We start from the raw sequence: 20161 nt of genomic DNA on the forward strand, positions 1-20161 counted from the left end.
TTCTGAACAGTAACTTAATTGTTGAGATAATTCCTTAGTTTGGCAGGATTTCAAAAGCCCAACTTAATATGAATACCATACATTCTCATGTAAAAGTCAAGTTTTGAGACAAACTTTTAGGCAAAAAAGTAGAGTTGACTTATACACAAGTAATATTTTCAAGGGGTTGAAATTATTTCGCGCTGGGGGAAAAAGAGCACGTGGGACCTGATCAGCACCATTTCGGAGTGGCCTCTCCCACTCCTCGAGACTCTCGCCACTTCCTTCCCTGCCTCCCTCACTCACTGCTTCCCTCCCTGACTCCCTCACTCACTACTTCCCTCCCTGACTCCCTCACTCACTGCTTCCCTCCCTGACTCCCTCACTCACTGCTTCCCTCCCTGACTCCCTCACTCACTGCTTCCCTCCCTGACACCCTCACTCACTGCTTCCCTCCCTGACTCCCTCACTCACTGCTTCCCTCCCTAACTCCCTCACTCACTGCTTCCCTCCCTGACTCCCTCACTCACTGCTTCCCTCCCTGACTCCCTCGCTCACTGCTTCCCTCCCTGACACCCTCACTCACTGCTTCCCTCCCTGACTCCCTCACTCACTGCTTCCCTCCCTAACTCCCTCACTCACTGCTTCCCTCCCTGACTCCCTCACTCACTGCTTCCCTCCCTAACTCCCTCACTCACTGCTTCCCTCCCTGACTCCCTCACTCACTGCTTCCCTCCCTGACTCCCTCACTCACTGCTTCCCTCCCTGACTCCCTCAATCACTGCTTCCCTCCCTAATTCTCTCGCTCACTGCTTACCTCGCTGACTCTCACACTCACCATCTCCCTCCTCGACTCTCACTCGCCGCTTCTCTCCCAGACTTTCTCTCTTGCTGCTTTCCACCCCGAGTCTCCCACTTCCCAATTCCTTTCTCGATTCTCTCTCTTGCTGCTTCTCTTCCTGACTCTCCCACTTGCAGTTTCCTCCCTCTCGCCACCCCTTTCCTGAGCCCTTGCTCACAGCGAGAGTTAGGGAAAGAAAGCGGGAAGCGAGAGTCAGGTAGGGAAATGCCAAGCGGGAGAGTCAGGGAAGGAAGCAATGAGAGAGAAGGTCAGTGAGAGGGAGAGAGTCAGCATGAGAGAGTCAGCCTGCAGGAGAGGCTTCTAGAGAAAGAGGGTTAGCCCATGGGAGAGATGGTGAGAGGGAGAGAGGCAGCCTGCAAAAGAGGTAGCGAGAGGGAGAGAGGCAGCCAGAGGGAGAGGTGGCGAGAGGGGGAGAGGCAGCCTGCTGGAGAGGTGGCGAGAGAGTCGGCCAGAGGGAGAGGTGGCGAGAGGGAGAGAAGCAACCAGAGGGAGAGGTAGCGAGAGGGAGAGAAGCAGCCAGAGGGAGAAATGGCAAGAGGGAGAGAGGCAACCAGAGGGAGAGGTGCTGAGAGGAAGAGAGTCGGCCAGAGGGAGAGGTGGCGAGAGGGAGAGAGGCAGCCTGCGGGAGAGATGCTGAGAGGGAGAGAGTCGGCCAGAGGGAGAGGTGGCAGGAGGGAGAGAAGCAGCCTGCAGGAGAGATGCTGAGAGGGAGAGAGTCGGCCGGCTGGAGAGGTGACAAATGGATTTTAAGTAGAAAGACAGGATTTTTTTGTCCAAAACTGGGGATCAACATATTCAAGAGATCGATTATTGCTCAAACTCTAATAAATTGCATGATTTATGCTATTTGTTTCTTTCAAGTATCATCTTGGTTCAGTTTGTAATATTCTCAGAAGGTTAACATACAAACTCACAAGAAACAATAATAAAAGACCAACTAACCCGTTAAACATATCCCAGTCTGAAGTAGGAAAAAATCTGGGAAATTCCAACCAGTGATGATAATTGAGCAGCTCCAGGAGACCCCAGTGACTGATATCACTAGTTTCAGTTAACCTACCTATCTTTTCCTCGTCAAGATGTTTTCCACTCACAGGAATCCATCTAACTCCCTTTTAAAGACAAAACAGCAAATCTATAATCACTCTCTGTACTGGCAATGAATTTCGCAGGTCACCAACTCTCCATGAAAAGAAATGTTTCCTGGTATCCAGCCTAGTTTAATGTTTGTGCATCTAAAGCAGAGCCAGCGCAACCATTAGGCAAACTAGACGGTTGCCTAGGACAGCAAGATTTGGTGGGCGGGGGAGGCGACACACCACACAGCAGCTAAAAACTGAAGTCTGAATTCTGATGATTATCTTAAAAATGATATCGATATGACTTCATTATGAACATGAGAAACTTAACTGAGTGCCCAGTGGTGAGGCACTTCAAGTTCAACCATTCAGAAGGGCAGGCTCCTGGGTGATGAACTCATGATGGGGCTAGGAGACCTCGCAAGAGGTGTGGGAGCAGAGCACGCAAATCTAATGGGCACCAGGGGAACATGGAGCTGCAGAAGCAGGGCACCAGGATGGGAGCTGGGAGGCTGAGGCTGGGGCGAAGGCTGAGGGCAGGTCACAGATAACAACCGCCTGTGAGTTTGGTCATTTTTAGCAGTTTTCTGAAAGTGGAACCATTTAGCTGTATTCATTTTCAGAAGTTAATTGTGGGGAGAGGAGGGGGTGCCAGGCTAGAGGTTTACCTAGGGCAGTAAATACCCTCACTCCAGCCCTGATCTAAAGACCTGAAGACACACTAGTACAACACTGGGAAGGTGCTGCATGTGGCTGGGATCTTCCGGTCCCACCCGTGGCAGGAATCACCCTGGGTGGGACGGAAAATTTGACAGACCAGCCAAAGGTCCGTTGACTTTGGGCGAGAAATTCCAGCCCCACGGCAGACGGGACCGTAAAATCCCGGCCATAGTGTCTTTTGGGTGCGAGATTCAACTCAGGTGCTGCCTCCTGCTCAGTTAGATGGTCAAAAAATTGCCCAAATTGAGGAAAAGCAGCAAGTTGACTGAGGTAACATTTTCTAACCCAAAAATAGATGAGCTGTTTTTTCATCACATTTGTCCTGTGTATTGCTGTGCACCCACACTAAGGTATCATTGCACATCAGTATGCAATGATTCTTGAGTGACTATTGCCACCAGGGATGCTGGGAACTCAGGGTAGATTGATGCTCCATCCCACTGAAGAAACTTATCACTCAGAAGGCAGCATAGACATCGCCTTATCCAAGCGGTAGCTTAGGTGAAAGAGATCACTATGCAATGCACCGAGAGTACTGTGCACAGTTTTGGTCTGTTTAACTAAGGAGTGATATACTTGTATTGAAAGCAGTCCAGAGAACCTAGGCTGATTCCTGCGATGAAGGGGTTATCTTGAGAGGAAATATTGAGCAGGTTGGGCCTTTACTCATTGGAATTTAGAAGTTTAAGAGTTGAAATATGTAAGATTCTGAGGGGGCTTGACAGGGTGGATACTGAGAGGATGTTTCCTTTTTTGGGGGAATCTAGAAATGGTGAAACACAGTTTAAAAACAGGAGGTCTCCCATTTAAGACAGAGATGAGGAGGAATATCCTCTCTCAGAAGGTCATTATTCTTTAGGAGTCTCTTCCACAGAGAGCCGTGGAGGCTGGTTCATTGGATATATTCAAGGCTGAGTTAGACAGAGGTTTGATTTGCAAGAGAGTCAAGGGATATGAGGGGCTGACAAAAAAGTAGAGTTAAGGCCACAATCAGATCAGTCATGACCTTATTGAATGGTGGAGCAGGCTCGAGGGGCTGAATGGCCTACTCTTGCTCCTAATTCCTATCTTCTTCTGAAACGGCCTTTGTAGCAGATTCATCTGAGGAATACTAAAGAACAATTGTCACCACCAGGACCCTTCCAAATATCAAAGTCACAAAAAATGCAACTTCATTTATTATTCTTATGAATCTTTTATTGATTTATTTTAAATCATGCATTTTTGTTTAGTCCAGGGTTAATAACATAGCTAAAGGACCTGCCAAGAGGGGATGCTGACCACAATAATTGACAATGGAATAATGGCACACAGCTAAAACAATCAGGCCAGGATTAATAATTTATCTGATTCATTTTCCTCATAATGTTGGGCTCAGTAATTTCCTCCATCCCAGCTGCACCAATAATATCAGCACTCGATAATGAAACAATCAATATTACAAAATTAAAGTGAACTGATGTTAAGTTAATAATGGTTCTTTGTGACTGACTTTAAGAAGAAATATTAACTGTGCCACTCAATATTTAAGCAATGTGTCCTGGTCTTGGAAGATATAATTCAAAACTTTCATCTTCAAACTAACACAAAGATAACCAAAGCATTGGGGCTTGTTTTTTTTTTGCTGGTTTAGTTTTTTTCTTGTTTCTTTCTTTATTGCTTCACTTTGCATTTGGGCAGTGTTAAGGAGTCTGTGCTTTTAACGTGTGTATGCTTTTTAAGGCAGGCCCTAACAAAAAGGGAAGTGTAGAAAAGAAACTGACCCTCCCCAGTTTTTAAGGAAACAAAAACAGACTGAGTTTTGGAAGCCAAATCTTCTGGCCAGATTGAAACTGGTTGAAAGATATAAAAGGTCACGGATCAACCCAAACTGAGTCGTAGCATTTGACGAATCCTGTGGTGCAGAGAGGCAAGTTGAAGAAGGCAGAGCCCAGACCCAGCAGTTAAGAATAAGCAGCTGCAGCTGTTTCTGTTACTTGAAGATAACATTGGTGGATATCCAGACCGAGTTCAGCAGGTTCTGCAGATGTGTGCCATTTTTGGTGAAGACCATATCTGTGGAACCCGGGTTGGTTGTACGCTGACGTCGGTTGGGGATCAGACTACATCCTAGAAGGAGAGAAGCTGAAATTCTTCGCAAGGAAGACAGAGTTTTAAAGGGCCTTGCAACTGAATTTAATACCGAAATGCTGTTTGGACTGCCAAGCCAATTCAGAAGTTCTCCCTTAGTCGCTTCTGCCATTTAATGTGTAATTTATAGGTTATAATTGACTGCAATTTGCCTGTTAATTCAAGTTTAACTAATGTTGATTCTGGCTTTTAGAGTGTAGGAAGTTATCTAACATAATATTTAGAGTTTGCTTTGATTGACTCATTATAGTAAAAATTCTTCTGTTCCAAACCGTGGCATCTTGCGGCTTCATTCGTTTAGTAAAGAACTAGGATTTTGGATTTCTTTTTTTAAAAGAAGTTTATGGTCTCTCCCAAGATCATACCAATGGCTGCTATCCAGCCATTCACACCTCATTTGGATACATCTCTTGTTTCTTTACTATACCCACTGCCACTCCCTTTGCCTTTTGTACTATGAAACCATTTGTCATTTCATCTTTCCAGCTCTCCATCCTATAGCAGCTCTTCCCTTTTGTTCTTCCTTCCTCTTCGCCCCTTTCACTCGCTCAAAACATATTATATTTCTATCTTTCCTCGGGTTCTGATGAAAACCTGAAACATTAACTGTTTCTCTCCAAGAATGCTGCTGAGTATTCTAGCATTTTCTGTTTTTATTTCAGATTTCCAGCATCTGCAGTATTTTGCTTTTGCAAAGCCTTGGTGGTTCTGTCCCACACCAAGATTACCTTGAATTACTCATCATAATCAACATACTTTACAACAAAACAATCAAATTATTGAACAATTCTTCTAAATGCACAGCAAATAAACTAGAATCTGAGGGAGAAAGACAAGTTAACATCTTCAATGTGTTATGAACAATGTATAATTTTAAGTTGAATTTGTGTATATATATATATATATATATATACATAATATATAGATACCTGTCTGTTAAGAAGGATTAAAATGGTTTCAGTTTCAGTTAGGTTTTGTTTATGAACTTTGGTACCAGGGTGTCTGGACAGTCTTCCGACTAAAAGGCCAGGGGGAGAATTTTCACGTCGGTGTACGGGGGTGGGCCCTACACACTGACGCGTAAAATGACGCACGGTGACGTTGGGCGTGCGTCCCGATATCACCGCGCATCATTCAGACCTTTCGCTCGGCGGGCGCACACCAGAGGCAGCTGCGTACCCGCCAAACTGTCAAAGGCCTGTTAAGGCCATTAGGGTACCAATTTAGGTAATTAACAGGGCTGCCCATCCAACCTCAAGGTTGGGGGGCAGGCGAAGAGCCCAAGCGGCCTTCGCATTTTTCAGGAAACCTCGTCCAGGTGAGATGAGGTTTCCTGAAGGTTTAATAAAATCTATAAATATTTTTTGAACAATTCATGGACATGTCCCAGCTCATGTGAGGCTGTCACATGAGGGGACATGTCTAAATAATTTTTATTTTTCTTTAATTAAAAATTTCAGTATGAACACGGAGCTGCCTCGGAGAGATTTCTGGGCTCTTTTGCGCACATGTGCGAAAGAGTGCAGGCACTGACTCTCCCTCCTCCCCCTGCCCACACAGATAGCGCTGAGCGATACCGGCCGTGCGCCATGCTGGGATGGCCTTAATTGGCCCGTCCACATGAAATGGCGGAGCGGAGACAATCGTGGGTGGCAATCGGCTCCACGCCCACCCACGCCTGCTCCCGACTGGCCCTCCCGACCGGCCCTCCCACGCCCGCTCCCGACCGGCCCTCCCGACCAGCCCTCCCGACCGGCCCACCCACGCCCGCTCCCGACCGGCCCTCCCACGCCCGCTCCCGACCGGCCCTCCCACGCCCGCTCCCGACCGGCCCTCCCACGCCCGCTCCCAACCGGCCCTCCCACGCCCGCTCCTGACCGGCCCTCCCAACCGGCCCACCCACACCCACTCCCGACCGGCCCTCCCAACCGGCCCACCCACTCCAGACCGGCCCTCCCGACGGGCCCTCCCGACATGGGGAAAATTCTCCCCCAGGTCTTTTGGGTTTGTTTTTTATGCATTTTTAATGAGGTCTTACAACCCCTGAAGCTAAAGAAATGGGTTAAAAGGGGTTGAAATTTCAGTGGTTAAGACAACAAGACCATAAGACAGAGGAGCAGAAGTAGGCCATTTGGCCCATCCAGTCTGCTCCGCTATTCAATGAGATCATGCCTGATCTGATAATCCGCAACTCCACTTTCCTACATTTTCCTCATAACCTCTGATTCCCTGACTGATTAAAAATCTGTATCTCAGCCTTGAATATACTTAAGAACCTAGCCTCTATAGCCCTCTGCAGTAAAGAATTCTACAGATTCACTACCCCCTGAAAGAAATTCCTCCTCATCTCTGTCTTAAATGGGCGACCCCTTACTCTGAGATTATACCCTCTGGTCCTAGACTCACCCACAACCTCTCAGCATCTACCCTGTCAAGCCGCCTAAGAATCTTATATGTTTCAATAAGGTCGCCTCTCATTCTTCTAAACTCCAATGAGTACAGGCCCAACCTACTCAATCTCTCCTCATAAGAAAATCCCTCCATCCCCAGGATCAACCTAGTGAACCTTCTCTGGACTGCCTCCAATGCCAGTATATCTTTCCTTAGATAAGGGGGCCAAAATTGTTCACAGTATTCTAGGTATAGTGTAACTGGTGCCTTGTATAGATTTAGCAAGTCTTCCTTATTTTTATATTCCGTTCCCTTTGAAATAAAGGCCAACATTCCATTTGCCTTCCCTATTACCTGCTGAAGTTGTATGTTAGCTTTTTGGGATTCATGCACAAGGACTCCCAAATCCCTCTGTGCTGCAGCTTTCTGCAGTCTTTCTCCATTTAAATAATATTCAGCTTCTCTATTCTTCCTGTCAAAATGCATAATCTCACATTTTTCCACATTATAATCCATCTTCCAAGTTTTTGGCAACTCGCTGTTAATGGCCCCGCTGTTCCTATCTCACTGTTAATGGCCCCGCTGCTCCTCTCTCACTGTTAATGGCCCCGCTGCTCCTCTCTCACTGTTAATGGCCCCGCTGCTCCTCTCTCACTGTTAATGGCCCCGCTGCTCCTCTCTCACTGTTAATGGCCCCGCTGCTCCTCTCTCACTGTTAATGGCCCCGCTGCTCCTCTCTCACTGTTAATGGCCCCGATGCTCCTCTCTCACTGTTAATGGCCCCGCTGCTCCTCTCTCACTGTTAATGGCCCCGCTGCTCCTCTCTCACTGTTAATGGCCCCGCTGCTCCTCTCTCACTGTTAATGGCCCCGCTGCTCCTCTCTCACTGTTAATGGCCCCGCTGCTCCTCTCTCACTGTTAATGGCCCCGCTGTTCCTCTCTCACTGTTAATGGCCCCGATGCTCCTCTCTCACTGTTAATGGCCTCGCTGCTCCTCTCTCACTGTTAATGGCCCCGCTGCTCCTCTCTCACTGTTAATGGCCCCGCTGCTCCTCTCTCACTGTTAATGGCCTCGCTGCTCCTCTCTCACTGTTAATGGCCCCACTGCTCCTCTCTCACTGTTAATGGCCTCGCTGCTCCTCTCTCACTGTTAATGGCCCCACTGCTCCTCTCTCACTGTTAATGGCCTCGCTGCTCCTCTCTCACTGTTAATGGCCCCGCTACTCCTCTCTCACTCTCTCACTGTTAATGGCCCCGCTGCTCCTCTCTCACTCTCTCACTGTTAATGGCCCCGCTGCTCTTCTCACTCTCTCACTGTTAATGGCCCCGCTGCTCCTCTCTCACTGTTAATGGCCCCACTGCTCCTCTCTCACTGTTAATGGCCCCGCTGCTCCTCTCTCACTCTCTCACTGTTAATGGCCCCGCTGCTCCTCTCTCACTCTCTCACTGTTAATGACCCCGCTGCTCCTCTCTCACTCTCTCACTGTTAATGGCCCCGCTGTTCCTCTCTCACTGTTAATGGCCCCGCTGCTCCTCTCTCACTGTTAATGGCCCCGCTGCTCCTCTCTCACTCTCTCACTGTTAATGGCCCCGCTGTTCCTCTCTCACTGTTAATGGCCCCACTGTTCCTCTCTCACTGTTAATGGCCCCGCTGCTCCTCTCTCACTGTTAATGGCCCCGCTGTTCCTCTCTCACTGTTAATGGCCCCGCTGTTCCTCTCTCACTGTTAATGGCCCCACTGTTCCTCTCTCACTGTTAATGGCCCCGCTGTTCCTATCTCACTGTTAATGGCCCCGCTGCTCCTCTCTCACTGTTAATGGCCCCGCTGTTCCTATCTCACTGTTAATGGCCTCGCTGCTCCTCTCTCACTGTTAATGGCCCCGCTGTTCCTCTCTCACTGTTAATGGCCCCGCTGCTCCTCTCTCACTGTTAATGGCCCCGCTGCTCCTCTCTCACTGTTAATGGCCTCGCTGCTCCTTTCTCACTGTTAATGGTCCCACTGCTCCTCTCTCACTGTTAATGGCCCCGCTGCTCCTCTCTCACTGTTAATGGCCCCGCTGCTCCTCTCTCACTGTTAATGGCCCCGCTACTCCTCTCTCACTGTTAATGGCCCCGATGCTCCTCTCTCACTGTTAATGGCCCCGATGCTCCTCTCTCACTGTTAATGGCCCCGCTGTTCCTCTCTCACTGTTAATGGCCCCGATGCTCCTCTCTCACTGTTAATGGCCCCGCTGCTCCTCTCTCACTGTTAATGGCCCCGCTGCTCCTCTCTCACTGTTAATGGCCCCGCTGCTCCTCTCTCACTGTTAATGGCCCCGATGCTCCTCTCACACTGTTAATGGCCCCGCTGCTCCTCTCTCACTGTTAATGGCCCCGCTACTCCTCTCTCACTGTTAATGGCCCCGATGCTCCTCTCTCACTGTTAATGGCCCCACTCCTCCTCTCTCACTGTTAATGGCCCCGCTGCCCCTCTCACTCTCTCACTATTAATGGCCCCGCTGCTCCTCTCACTCTCTCACTGTTAATGGCCCCGCTGCTGCTCGCACTCTCTCACTGTTAAAGGGCAACAAAACACAAAGAAGGAAAGCTTTATTGCTGCCTAGCAACAGTGATCCAGGGACACGGCACAAGAAAGATAGGAATTGAGAGAGGGGATTTAAGTGTGTGTCAGAGGGAGAAGACAGGGATTTGAAGCTCTCTGAGAAGAAAAAAACTACAAGGCTAGTGGGATAGTAGTTAACTGAATAATCAGTAATGGGACTCAGCTTAGCGGAGTTACTACTGGAAGACTGCATTTAGGGGACTCATTTGTTTGCTCTGCAGTTGTAGGAACAGTGAATTTAAAGTGTGGTTTTTTGGATGTCTCAGGGAGCGACACGAGTTGCATGTGAAGCATCAAGTCAATGGTCAGGAATTCGCCGGATGAAAACTGTTTACACGTGTGCCAGTCCCAAGCAAGGAACCTTTGTGTCAAGCTTCACTGGTTTGTGTATCTGTAAAGACATTGCTGGGTAAAGGAACAGTGGGAATTTGAATCATCTTCTTGTGTTTGTATTGAGATCTTTACAACCTTTTTGTCTGGTGTAATGCAGTTCACTTTTCTTGTTTTAATAAATATTTTATTATAAGAACATAAGAAATAGGAACTGGAATAGGTCATTTGGCCCCTCGAGCCTGCTCCGCCATTCAATAAGATCATGGCTGATCATCTTGTATTTCAAGTTCTACATTCTAATGTAACTCCCGATAACCTTTCATTCCCTTGCCGAACAAGAATCTATCTACCTCTGCCTTAAAAATATTCAAGACCCTGCCCCCATCGCCTTTTGAGGCATTCTTTGTATTAAAAGTTCATCAGCAGTATTGTGACACAGCCGATGGTAAAGGCCAAGTTATTCAAATCCCAGAGGGAAACTTGAAACAACTGTCATAATCCATTTTTGCAATTTGTACGTTTCAAGATGCAGGCTTTGAATTCGGTAGTAATAAGACCACTGAGTCTCAAGAGATTTTTTTTATAAAACTAAATTATAAAATTAAGTTTATAAAACTTAATACAACAAAGATTGTAGGCACATACATATATCTACAAAATTACTGCTATAATAACTACAAAAATCCTCCAATCAATCTGACTCTCAGTTAGACCATAGTAAGGCAACAGTAAGACACATAGGGGAGAATTTTCCCCCCATTAGGGGGGTTGTGCGGGGGTGGGCTGGGGGTGGCGGGAACCCGATCAGCGCCCCCGTTTGGGTCCACATCGCCATTTTACGTGGGCGGGCCAATTAAGGCCCGCCCAGTATGACGTGCCCCGGAAGTGCTGAGCACTCCCTGTGCAGGCGGGGGGAGGATTCCCTGAATCGGGGCCTGCACTCTTTCGCTCTTTCACCTCTGTACCTCAGGGAGATTAGTTTAAGTTTCAAAAATTTAAATAAAGAAAAGAAAAAATATTAGGACATGTCCCCTCATGTGACAGGGAGATTTCCACGCTCTTTCGCGCGCATACACGAAAGAGTGCACTCCCAACTCAAGGAACCCTCCCCCCCCCCACCCCCACCACCCACACAGGGAGCGCTCAGCACTTCCGTGTGTGAGTCACGCTAGGCGGGCCTTAATTGACCCGCCCACGTAAAATGGCGGTGCGGACCTGATCGGGGGCGCTGATCGGGTCTGCAACTGCCCGCCCCCAACACAACCTCCCCCCAATGGGGGGAAAATTCGACCCTTTAGATAATTCCCCCCCCCTTTTCCCACCTTTCTGCTGACTGCAACAAGATGTATTTAGAGAAGGAGTGTTTTATCTCCTTGAGTATTCTGACTTTAAAGAACAGGGTTGAAACAGGCTTTCTTGTAAGTTTAAATCAAAAGGATAAATGTTTATATTTCACAGCACCCAAAATGTAATCACAATAAATACGAACTTTTCACACACACACACACACACACACACAAGACATACACACATAAGATGATTCCAAAGATGTAACATGCACTTAGATTACTTAAAGGGTCAAAAAAAGGTCACTCCAATTATCAGTCCTTAAGATGGTGGTTGAAACATTGCAGGCCTGAAAGATTCTCTCTTGGTTTTCTAAAGGCAATGGAGGTTGGAACTTTATGGCTTTTCCAGTCAAAGTTGAGGTCAAGGTCCTGTAGTGAAGATATATTTCTGTAGGTAGAATGAATTACCCCCTCTTCTCTGCCTGAGATGACTTTTCGAGGCAGGGTTCTTCCTTTTGTTGGGTGAGATGGTCTCCCTCTATGGCATTTGTCCAGAGTGCCCACTCCTGGCCTGGCCTTGTGGGTTAATATGGTACTTTGAGGTATTTCCTATCACAAGCCAGTTTCTGTCATGTGACAATAGTATCACTGTTTTCCATTGTCCACACAATGGGTTAATGGCTAAGCAACATGCCATACAATGGAAGGTGTTTGAAAACCCATCAAGCTTTCAGCCATGAATAGCCTCTGAAATGTCTTTATTTGTAATCCCATCTTCATGGGGCCAACAAGCCTAACAGTCATTGTTACTTTAAGTCTCTTCAATCGAAGGTCCTCAAAGGTAATTTACATTTGAATGCCTTTCTAGATGCACGTCCAGACATGATGTGAACTATAAAATAAGTTAGCTGACTCCCTGGAGCCCATCTTGTCAATATAAGTTGTCCATATTTTATGCGCCTATTAAAAAGCAAAATCTCTACTCTCCTAATAGGTTTACTGGCATAGGATGTGACTTGACAAGTTATAAAGAAATGGTACTGATATGTTCTTGGAGTCCTTTCAGATATTCAAAACACAAAACAAAAAGGAGGACTGTCCTGGGCTGTTTGTGGGATCAGAGTACAATTAGTTAAAGCAGCTCTCTGCTGAGCATTGTCTAAATGAGCCTAAGGTAAATATTTCTTTTCAGATAAGGAGGCTGGTCTGGATGATGGCAATTTGGTCAATTGTGTTTGTGATAATAAAATTATTAGAAGAGCCTGAGAAGAGTTAAATGCATTTTGCTGTCTTCACCTTGTCATCCTGTTGTTACTTTTGTATATCTTTGATGTACTATGATTTGTTGCTGGTATGCTTGGAATGCAGAGATAAAAGGTAAAAATGGTAAAAGAAATGTGAGGGAGACACTGTACGCAGAATTCACACTGGAATCACAAAGTGAGATTCAATAAAGACCTGACCTTGCATTGTTACAACTGCATATGTATGTATTTGGTATTTAAAGTAACAAGATAAATGAAAACAGAAAGCAATCTAGCACAGAGCACTGGTCAGGCCTCAAATTATTGTGTTCAGTTTTATATACCACACCTTGGGAAGCTTACGCTGATCTAAGAGAAAAATCATGATGATTCATCAGGATATTTCTGATGCACCTTGGGTGAATTTGGGTTATACCTCTGTCTGAAATCTTTTAGGGAGGTCAGCTGGAGCCCAGAAACATAAAATCCTGACAGGGATGGACAGACTGGATGCAGGGATGATATTTCCTCTGGCTGGGGGTCTAGAACAAGGGGTCACAGTCTCAGGATTCAGGGTAGGCCATTCAGGACTGAGATGAGGAGAAATTTCTTCACTCATGAGGGTGGTGAACCTGTGGAATTCTCTACCCCAGAAGGCTGTCAAGGCCAAGTCATTGAATATATTTAAGAAGGAAATAGATTTTTAGACACTAAAGGCGACAAGGGATATGGGGAGAGAGCGGGAGCATGGCGTTGAGATAGAGGATCAGCCATTATCATATTGAATGGCAGAACAGGCTTGAAGGGCCAAATGTCCTAGTCCTGCTCCTAGTTTCTATGTTTCTATGGCAGTTTTCCATTTCTGGTACAGATGCACTCTGCTAGCTGTGCATTTAAGGAGATCCTGGCCATGACCTTCCACAAGAGAGCAGATCTGCAGTTTCCCATTGTACATTCCTGGCAGGCGCAGTTCAACATCAGAATTGTGCTTTTGGTAAATAAGTACTAGAAGTCTTTTCTTTATTAAAATAAATCACTATGTTAGTAATCCTAAAATAGAACCCATAATAATGAAATGCAATAATTATTTTTATATATAAAATTGATTTATTACGAAATATATTTTTCTGTAGAATTCAAATCATGCACCATTTGTGACACATGTCGCATCACACAGTATGCTGGAGATGAAAAAACAGAGACCCAGGCACATTTAGCTGGATTCAGAACACTAGCCCCTAATCATTCTTTACTTACTAACAATCCAATCATTTCAGATTAACCTCAGGAATTCACAATTACTTGGATTCCCATTGGAGTTATAATAAATTGAAATTTGAATGTCTTATATACTTTTTGTAAACTTTTACCATAATAAATTACCATGTCTACTTTTACAATATAAACTGCCCTTGTGAACTTGTCACACTATAATTACACCTTCCTGCTCAGTGATTGGAATTCCCGATATCAAATCCTCATTGGAACACCATTACTTCAATGGGTGTTGCAGTTCAAGATGGTTTTACCAGCATTTCTGACATCAAATAAAAATAACACTAGCCCCAAATTTACATTAATTCTGCACTTGGTTTGTGGCATCAATCTGACATACTGGAAACATGAGGCTGCATTTGGCTTGGGACTGTTTCTGCTCAGTTTCTACCCTGTAATGATTGTGCTGATAGTCTTGTTGCAGTCTTGGGCCTTTCATGTGATCCCTCACCAATATTGCTCAAATGTGAAAATGAGGGTGATCAGTGCAGGAGTGGCCAAAACTGATGGTTGAAGGATAATTAACCAGTTAAAAGATTGCCAGTGCCAGCTGACACTGAAGGTGTTTTATGCAGGAGCCTGTAGCTTGGAGAGGATTCATCACTGGAACTATGCTGGGGCGTTCAGAATGTTTTCATTTACTTTTCACCTGGTTAGAGCTGGCCTTGTCTCTGGCAACTTGAGGGCCTGTGGGACCACCAGTGTCCACCTGAACACGCCTTTGTCATCATTTTGAGGAAAGCAAGAGAGTCTATTCAGTTCCACTTTGGCTGCCAGCAAGCAAAATGAGATAGTTCTACATTTAGCTTCAGGTTGCAAGGTTCCCCACAGTGCAAAATACAAAATGTCCCAGGAATTCTATCTGACTGAAGGGTCAAATGGCTGACTGCAGCTCAATCTGATGGAGTGGAAACAGGGCTTTGGGGAGTTAAAGTCAATACAGTACACCACTCCCCACTGCACTCACGCTCATACTCTGCTGCCATACTTACTGCCAGATAACACATCTGAATCTGACAGGAGTTTCAACACTATGTATGAATTGCGGTCCTGGGAAACACATAGGATCCCGATAGAATTTAAAGGGACAGCTAAACCAAAGCGATGAGAAAGATGCCTGAAGACAGGAGGAGAGGGAGGCAGTAATGCGAGCCTCAGAAGCCTCAAGCTTTTCCTCATCCCCTACAATTGTAATTAACTGTCTACTTTTTTTGTGAATTATAGTGATGTGAATGAAAAATGTCAGAATGTGGCGGGGGGGTGGAATTAACAGCATAGACACTGTCTAAGATTAGTCCATCTTATTCTCATATTCTTCATAAAAAAGGTGAAAACTGTAAGGAAAAAAAAACAAAAAAGGCCAATTTTACATGTTAACATTTCTTAAGGAAAATTAATTCCACAACTGTGGAGGCACAGAAAGGTATGAGCAGGGAATGCAATAGGAATATTCTAACTGAGAACGTGATTGCTGGGCATATTAAGACAAAGGCGTAAGGTTCAAGAGCACAGAAGGCATTGGAAGTTCAAGAGGCCTATTATTCAGGCACTCCACCAGGCTGTGATCTGCTATAGTGGAGTCAACTCTGAAAGTGCAGCATTGTAGATTGACAGAATCAGTGAAGATCACATGTTGGAGAAGAAAGGCTTTATTCTGCCCTATCCCCAGCTCAAGTATCCTTCGAACACAGCTTCCCCATTAGTAACATAAGATTGCAAGATCACCCCTTATATCTCTTTGTTTCTTCTTTACCTTCAGAGTGCATGATGATGACACAAGGCAATGCTTCCCAGTTCTTGTCTCAAAGAGCCATGAGAAACATAAAACGGGGGCAACCCTATGCACATAACCTTCAACCCTCTTACAAAACTATATGTGTATGTACAGTTCCAATATGCAATTCTTTGTGGGTGCTAGCATTGAATGGGTAACACACAAATTTATAATTAACTGCAATGGCAACATGGTTGTTGTCAGGATTTGTTCCGTGCTTCACAAAAAAGGCTGGAGGCTTCTGTGATTGAACATGAAATGCTGATAAGAACTCATAACTGTATATATCTTCAGGGTATAGCCCTAGCTAGGTACCATCTCCATGCTGGCTTCTGCTAGACTCTACTGTACTCAGTTTACTATCATGTGATTTTCCCCATCATACTGTGGGCATTACTGTTTCCCCAGTCCCACTTTAACCCTTGTTATGCCAAACACCCTTATACTACACCTCCCATATTTGCAATACAATCTTTCTTTATGTGCTACCCCTTCTCCCCCCACCATTCAAGTCTCTGACTTTATAAATTCAGACAGTCTGGAAGCTTGACAATTCTTCCAGATCTCGTTCTGTTCACATTTGGAGGAGTGTAAGGCTCAGTTGCTTTGGACAGATTATCTTGGCTCGGAGTTGAAATCACAGTATTCTGTGGCTGGGATTTTCCGGCCACATCGCAACAGGGCCCACCTTGGGAGAGTCAGCAGCCCAGCCAAAAGCCCATTGACCTTCGGTGGACCAGATAATCTCGGCAGTGGGCAGGGTTGGAAAATCCTGCACTGTGTTTCCGGCACCTAGTTGTCTCCATCTGATTCGGTTTTACACACCTTGGAATTAAATTTCTCCTTATCGACAACCCGTCTTCTTTGGTTGGACTCCATAGGTTTGTCCCATTCCTTATGGAGGGAATCTTCACTTTGTTCATTCATACAGTGGACTTGGGTTTTCTTTCCGTGGGATTTGCCATGATCAAAAAAACAACCTTTATTTTCACTTGTTTCACAATTTCACCCAAAAATTTGTTTTCTCTCTTATTTTCCAAATCTTTTTTCAAGCTTATTAATCTTTTCATCCAGCTCAACAACTACTCTGATGAGCTCAGTTGTTGTTGTTTTAGAGTTATCTGTGGAATCCATTTACAAGCTTAACAGCTTCACCTGGGCGTTCAGTTCCTTTCAGAGTCTTTCTTCCGTGGTCACTGACTGCTTCTTAGACTCTTTCAATTCACTTGTTAGATCCTCAAACTGTTTCTTAGGATTTTCTTGTTTTTTTATTTATTCTTTCATGGGATCTTGGTGTCACTGGCAAGGCAGCACTTGTTGCTCATTCCTAATTTCCCTTGACCTGAGTGGCTTGCTAGGCCATTTCAGAGGGCAGTTAAGAGTCAACCACATCATTGCTGTGGGTCTGGACTCACTGGGTAAGGATGGCAGATTTCCTTCCCTAAAGGGCATTAGTGAACCAGATGGGATTTTACGACAATCAACAACAGTTTCATGGTCGCTATTACTGAGATTAGCTTTTAATTCCAGATTTTATGTATTGAATTTAAATTCCACTAGCTAGCATAGTGGGATTTGAACTCATGCCCCCAGATCATTAGCCTGGGCCTCTGGGTTACTAGACATTATCACTACACCACCAGCTCCCTTCCATTCTTAAAGTCTGGGTTTGCTCTTCCATACTGTGCATTTCATCTTTCATGTTCTTCAGATTGGGTCAATGTTCAAGAATTTCATCAGTTTTGATTGTTAAACCCTTCTTCATACAGACTTGAAACATTAACTCTGTCTTTCTCTCCACAGATGCTGCTAGACTAGCTGAGTTTTTCCAGCATTTTCCGTTTTTGATTCAGATTTCCAGCATCCACAGTATTTTGCTTTTATTTTTGTTGAATTTACTTCTACAAGTTTATCATTTAGGCATTCCAAGTCCTCTTTCAAGTGTTCTACTTCCTGTGAGCGATACTCCAGTGTACTCATCAATTCTCATTTTCATTAGCAAACTCATCTTTTGTCTGTGCATGTTGGTTCTCTACACTAAATAGTTTTCATTAGCAGAGCCTAATTCCTGTGTGTTATCCTTCAAGCTCACATTCTGTAATTGCACTTCTGATAATTGTTTCTGAGACTCTTCTTGCTCCTTTGTGAGAACTTTTACTTTCATTTGGGTATGCTGCAGAAGTGATCGAAAGCTCTTTTTCTGACTGTTGAATTGGAGCTGCAAATTTTCTACTTTCAATTGCTCCTGTAACAAAAGAATTCTTCATCTTCTTCTTTCCCTCCCATACTTGTTCAGCGATGTTTTCATTGTCTCAAACTTCTCAAAGAAATGTACTGTGAATGTATTCCCTCTTTCAATCTCTGGATGTCTGATTGCAACTGGCATTTCCTCCTGTGATCTTTCACTTTGCAGTTCAAACTCTGCAAACTCTTTCTTGTACCTCTTAGCTTCTCCCTGGACTATAAAACATTGCTGAGTCTTCTCTGGCCACTGGTTCTTCAGCTCTTTCAGGGAGACATTACATTCATGTTGCTTCTCTTTGTAATTTTCTAGAGGAACAAACTTTAACCTGAGGAATCCTTGTAGTGTGTGAAGATCATTCAGCAGGTTTTCCTTTTCTTTGCCAAGCACAGTTGCTTCGTCTTGAGTTTTCATGTAATTCAACAGAGTCTTCTCAACTTTGTTCTGCTGCTCCTCCATTCTGCTGTTCAAGGTAGTCTTCATTTCTTCATGCTTCTGAAGGGTTATGTACTCACTTTGCATTTGATCTTGAAGGATGATCAGATGTTCTTTCAACTGTTAATTTTCTTATTCAGCTCTTGCTTTCTCATTCTGTACTTCAGTGCATGCTTTGTTATTACTGATACTTCCAACACAACTTTTCATGAAGTATTCTTCATTTTTTTTAACTCTTCATGTTTTTCCAGGGACACATACTGATTTTCAAAGGGGTTTTCAAGGCAGAAATTTCTTTGAGTGAATTTTCTGTCTGCTGCTGTGCCTGGTTATGTTTCTGATTGAGTTTTACCAACTCCCTATTTGATTTGCCAACACCGGAATTCAGAATTGTTATTTCCTCCTTGTGCTTTTTTGGAGATATGTACTGAGTCTTCACACAATTCTGATTTCGATATTGCATTCTTCTCAACATTCAACCTTTCTGTTTCTTTCAAAGTCTCTTTGTACCTTTGAGACACATCAGAAGTTTGCTTGTTCAGATTTTGAACAGCTTGGTTCATTGAAGAGTTTGGTTTATAATGTACTTTCAAAGGTACATATTCTACTTGAATCTTGTGTTTCAAGTCTTCCAATTCAGCTTTGATACAAACATTTTCCAATCTTATTTCTGCCATTTCTTTCTCCGCCTACAGCAAAGCTCTGTCCTTGTCCTTCATTTTGATTTTACTGTTAGCCAGATCTGTCTCCTGCGAAGTCTTCACTTTTTTCAGTTCTGTGATAAGGCTATTCATAGCTTCATTATCCACTCACAGCTTGGAATGCGCTACTACTTTACTTGCAATCAGAGCCAGATGGTTCAGCACTGCCACCTGTTGTTGCAGTTTGGGTAACGTATTGGCCTTTTCAAAAAGATCCATGTTTAAGCCTTCTGGCTGCTTTGCAGCCTCATCTTTCTTCTGCACTAAACTCTTCGGCCCGTGCACTTCATTGCGTTAACATGGTCTGCGACCATCGCGTGGTTTGCTTGGGTATTGCCTTCTGCCCTTTGTTTTTTGTTCTGCATGCTCCACAACTTGAAGATTGAAATACTTGTCAAAGGCTTTTAATATCTCAGCAAAGCTGACTGAGGATTCCTCAATGCCTTGTATTAGGATTATTTCATCAGCAATTTCACCAAATAAGCATAAAAATGTATTAACTTGGACTTTCTCTGATTTCCTACTTAATCCTGTTGCACTCCAGTAACTTACAAATATCCTTCTCCACGATGCCCCATTTTGTGTCTGGTTTGGCCCTTGCATGAGCTCAAATTGGTCTGGTAGTTTTAATTTACCATCCGCACCATTTTCCACAACATGGGGGTATAGCTTTAATTTTGTCTGTTCCAAAATGGTGCTGCCATAACCATTCTTTCATTTCTTCTTCCCATGCCTATCAAACCTTGGTAAGCTCCCGCAGTGACCTTGGGCCTGGCTCCTTAAACTAAGCGACTCTACAGGAAATGACAAAATTCACCATTTGGGCCAGTGAATGAGTTTTCTAATAGGATGGTGATTTTAGGCTCTGGCTGTTGCTTGTCTCAATGAAGCTCAGCAGCACCTGGTATGGCACTGCCCCTGGACCCAGCTGCAGTGTTCTTCCAGCTGTGCTGGTTCAACACTTGGTTTGCTCTGCCTAATTAGCTGTACCCTGCTTATTTTTAAAAGGTTAGTTCAGCCTTTTGCTGAATTTTGCTCATCCTTTTTGTGATCTGGCTAGCTCCTTTGGCTCTGCGTTCAATCAGGTTTGGGTTTTCATCTGCAC

At 44.7% G+C, this 20161-nt stretch overlaps 1 protein-coding gene across 2 annotated transcripts in view; it reads right to left on the reverse strand.

Annotated features, from left to right (window-relative positions):
* Positions 1 to 20161, reverse strand: part of cplx1 (complexin 1) — a 214669-nt gene that overhangs the window by 173480 nt on the left and 21028 nt on the right. Inside the window, exon 1 of one of the 2 annotated variants that reach the window (XM_078541461.1) lies at positions 1902 to 2022. The exons of the other annotated variant lie outside the window; for it this stretch is intronic. The gene's annotated coding sequence lies outside the window, so the exon portion shown is untranslated. Of the gene's footprint in view, positions 1 to 1901; positions 2023 to 20161 lie in introns of those variants that run through there. 2 annotated transcript variants of the gene reach the window in all.

The sequence above is a fragment of the Cetorhinus maximus genome, chromosome 1, assembly GCF_964194155.1.
Source record: "Cetorhinus maximus chromosome 1, sCetMax3.hap1.1, whole genome shotgun sequence".
In the NCBI taxonomy this organism is placed as follows: domain Eukaryota; kingdom Metazoa; phylum Chordata; class Chondrichthyes; order Lamniformes; family Cetorhinidae; genus Cetorhinus; species Cetorhinus maximus.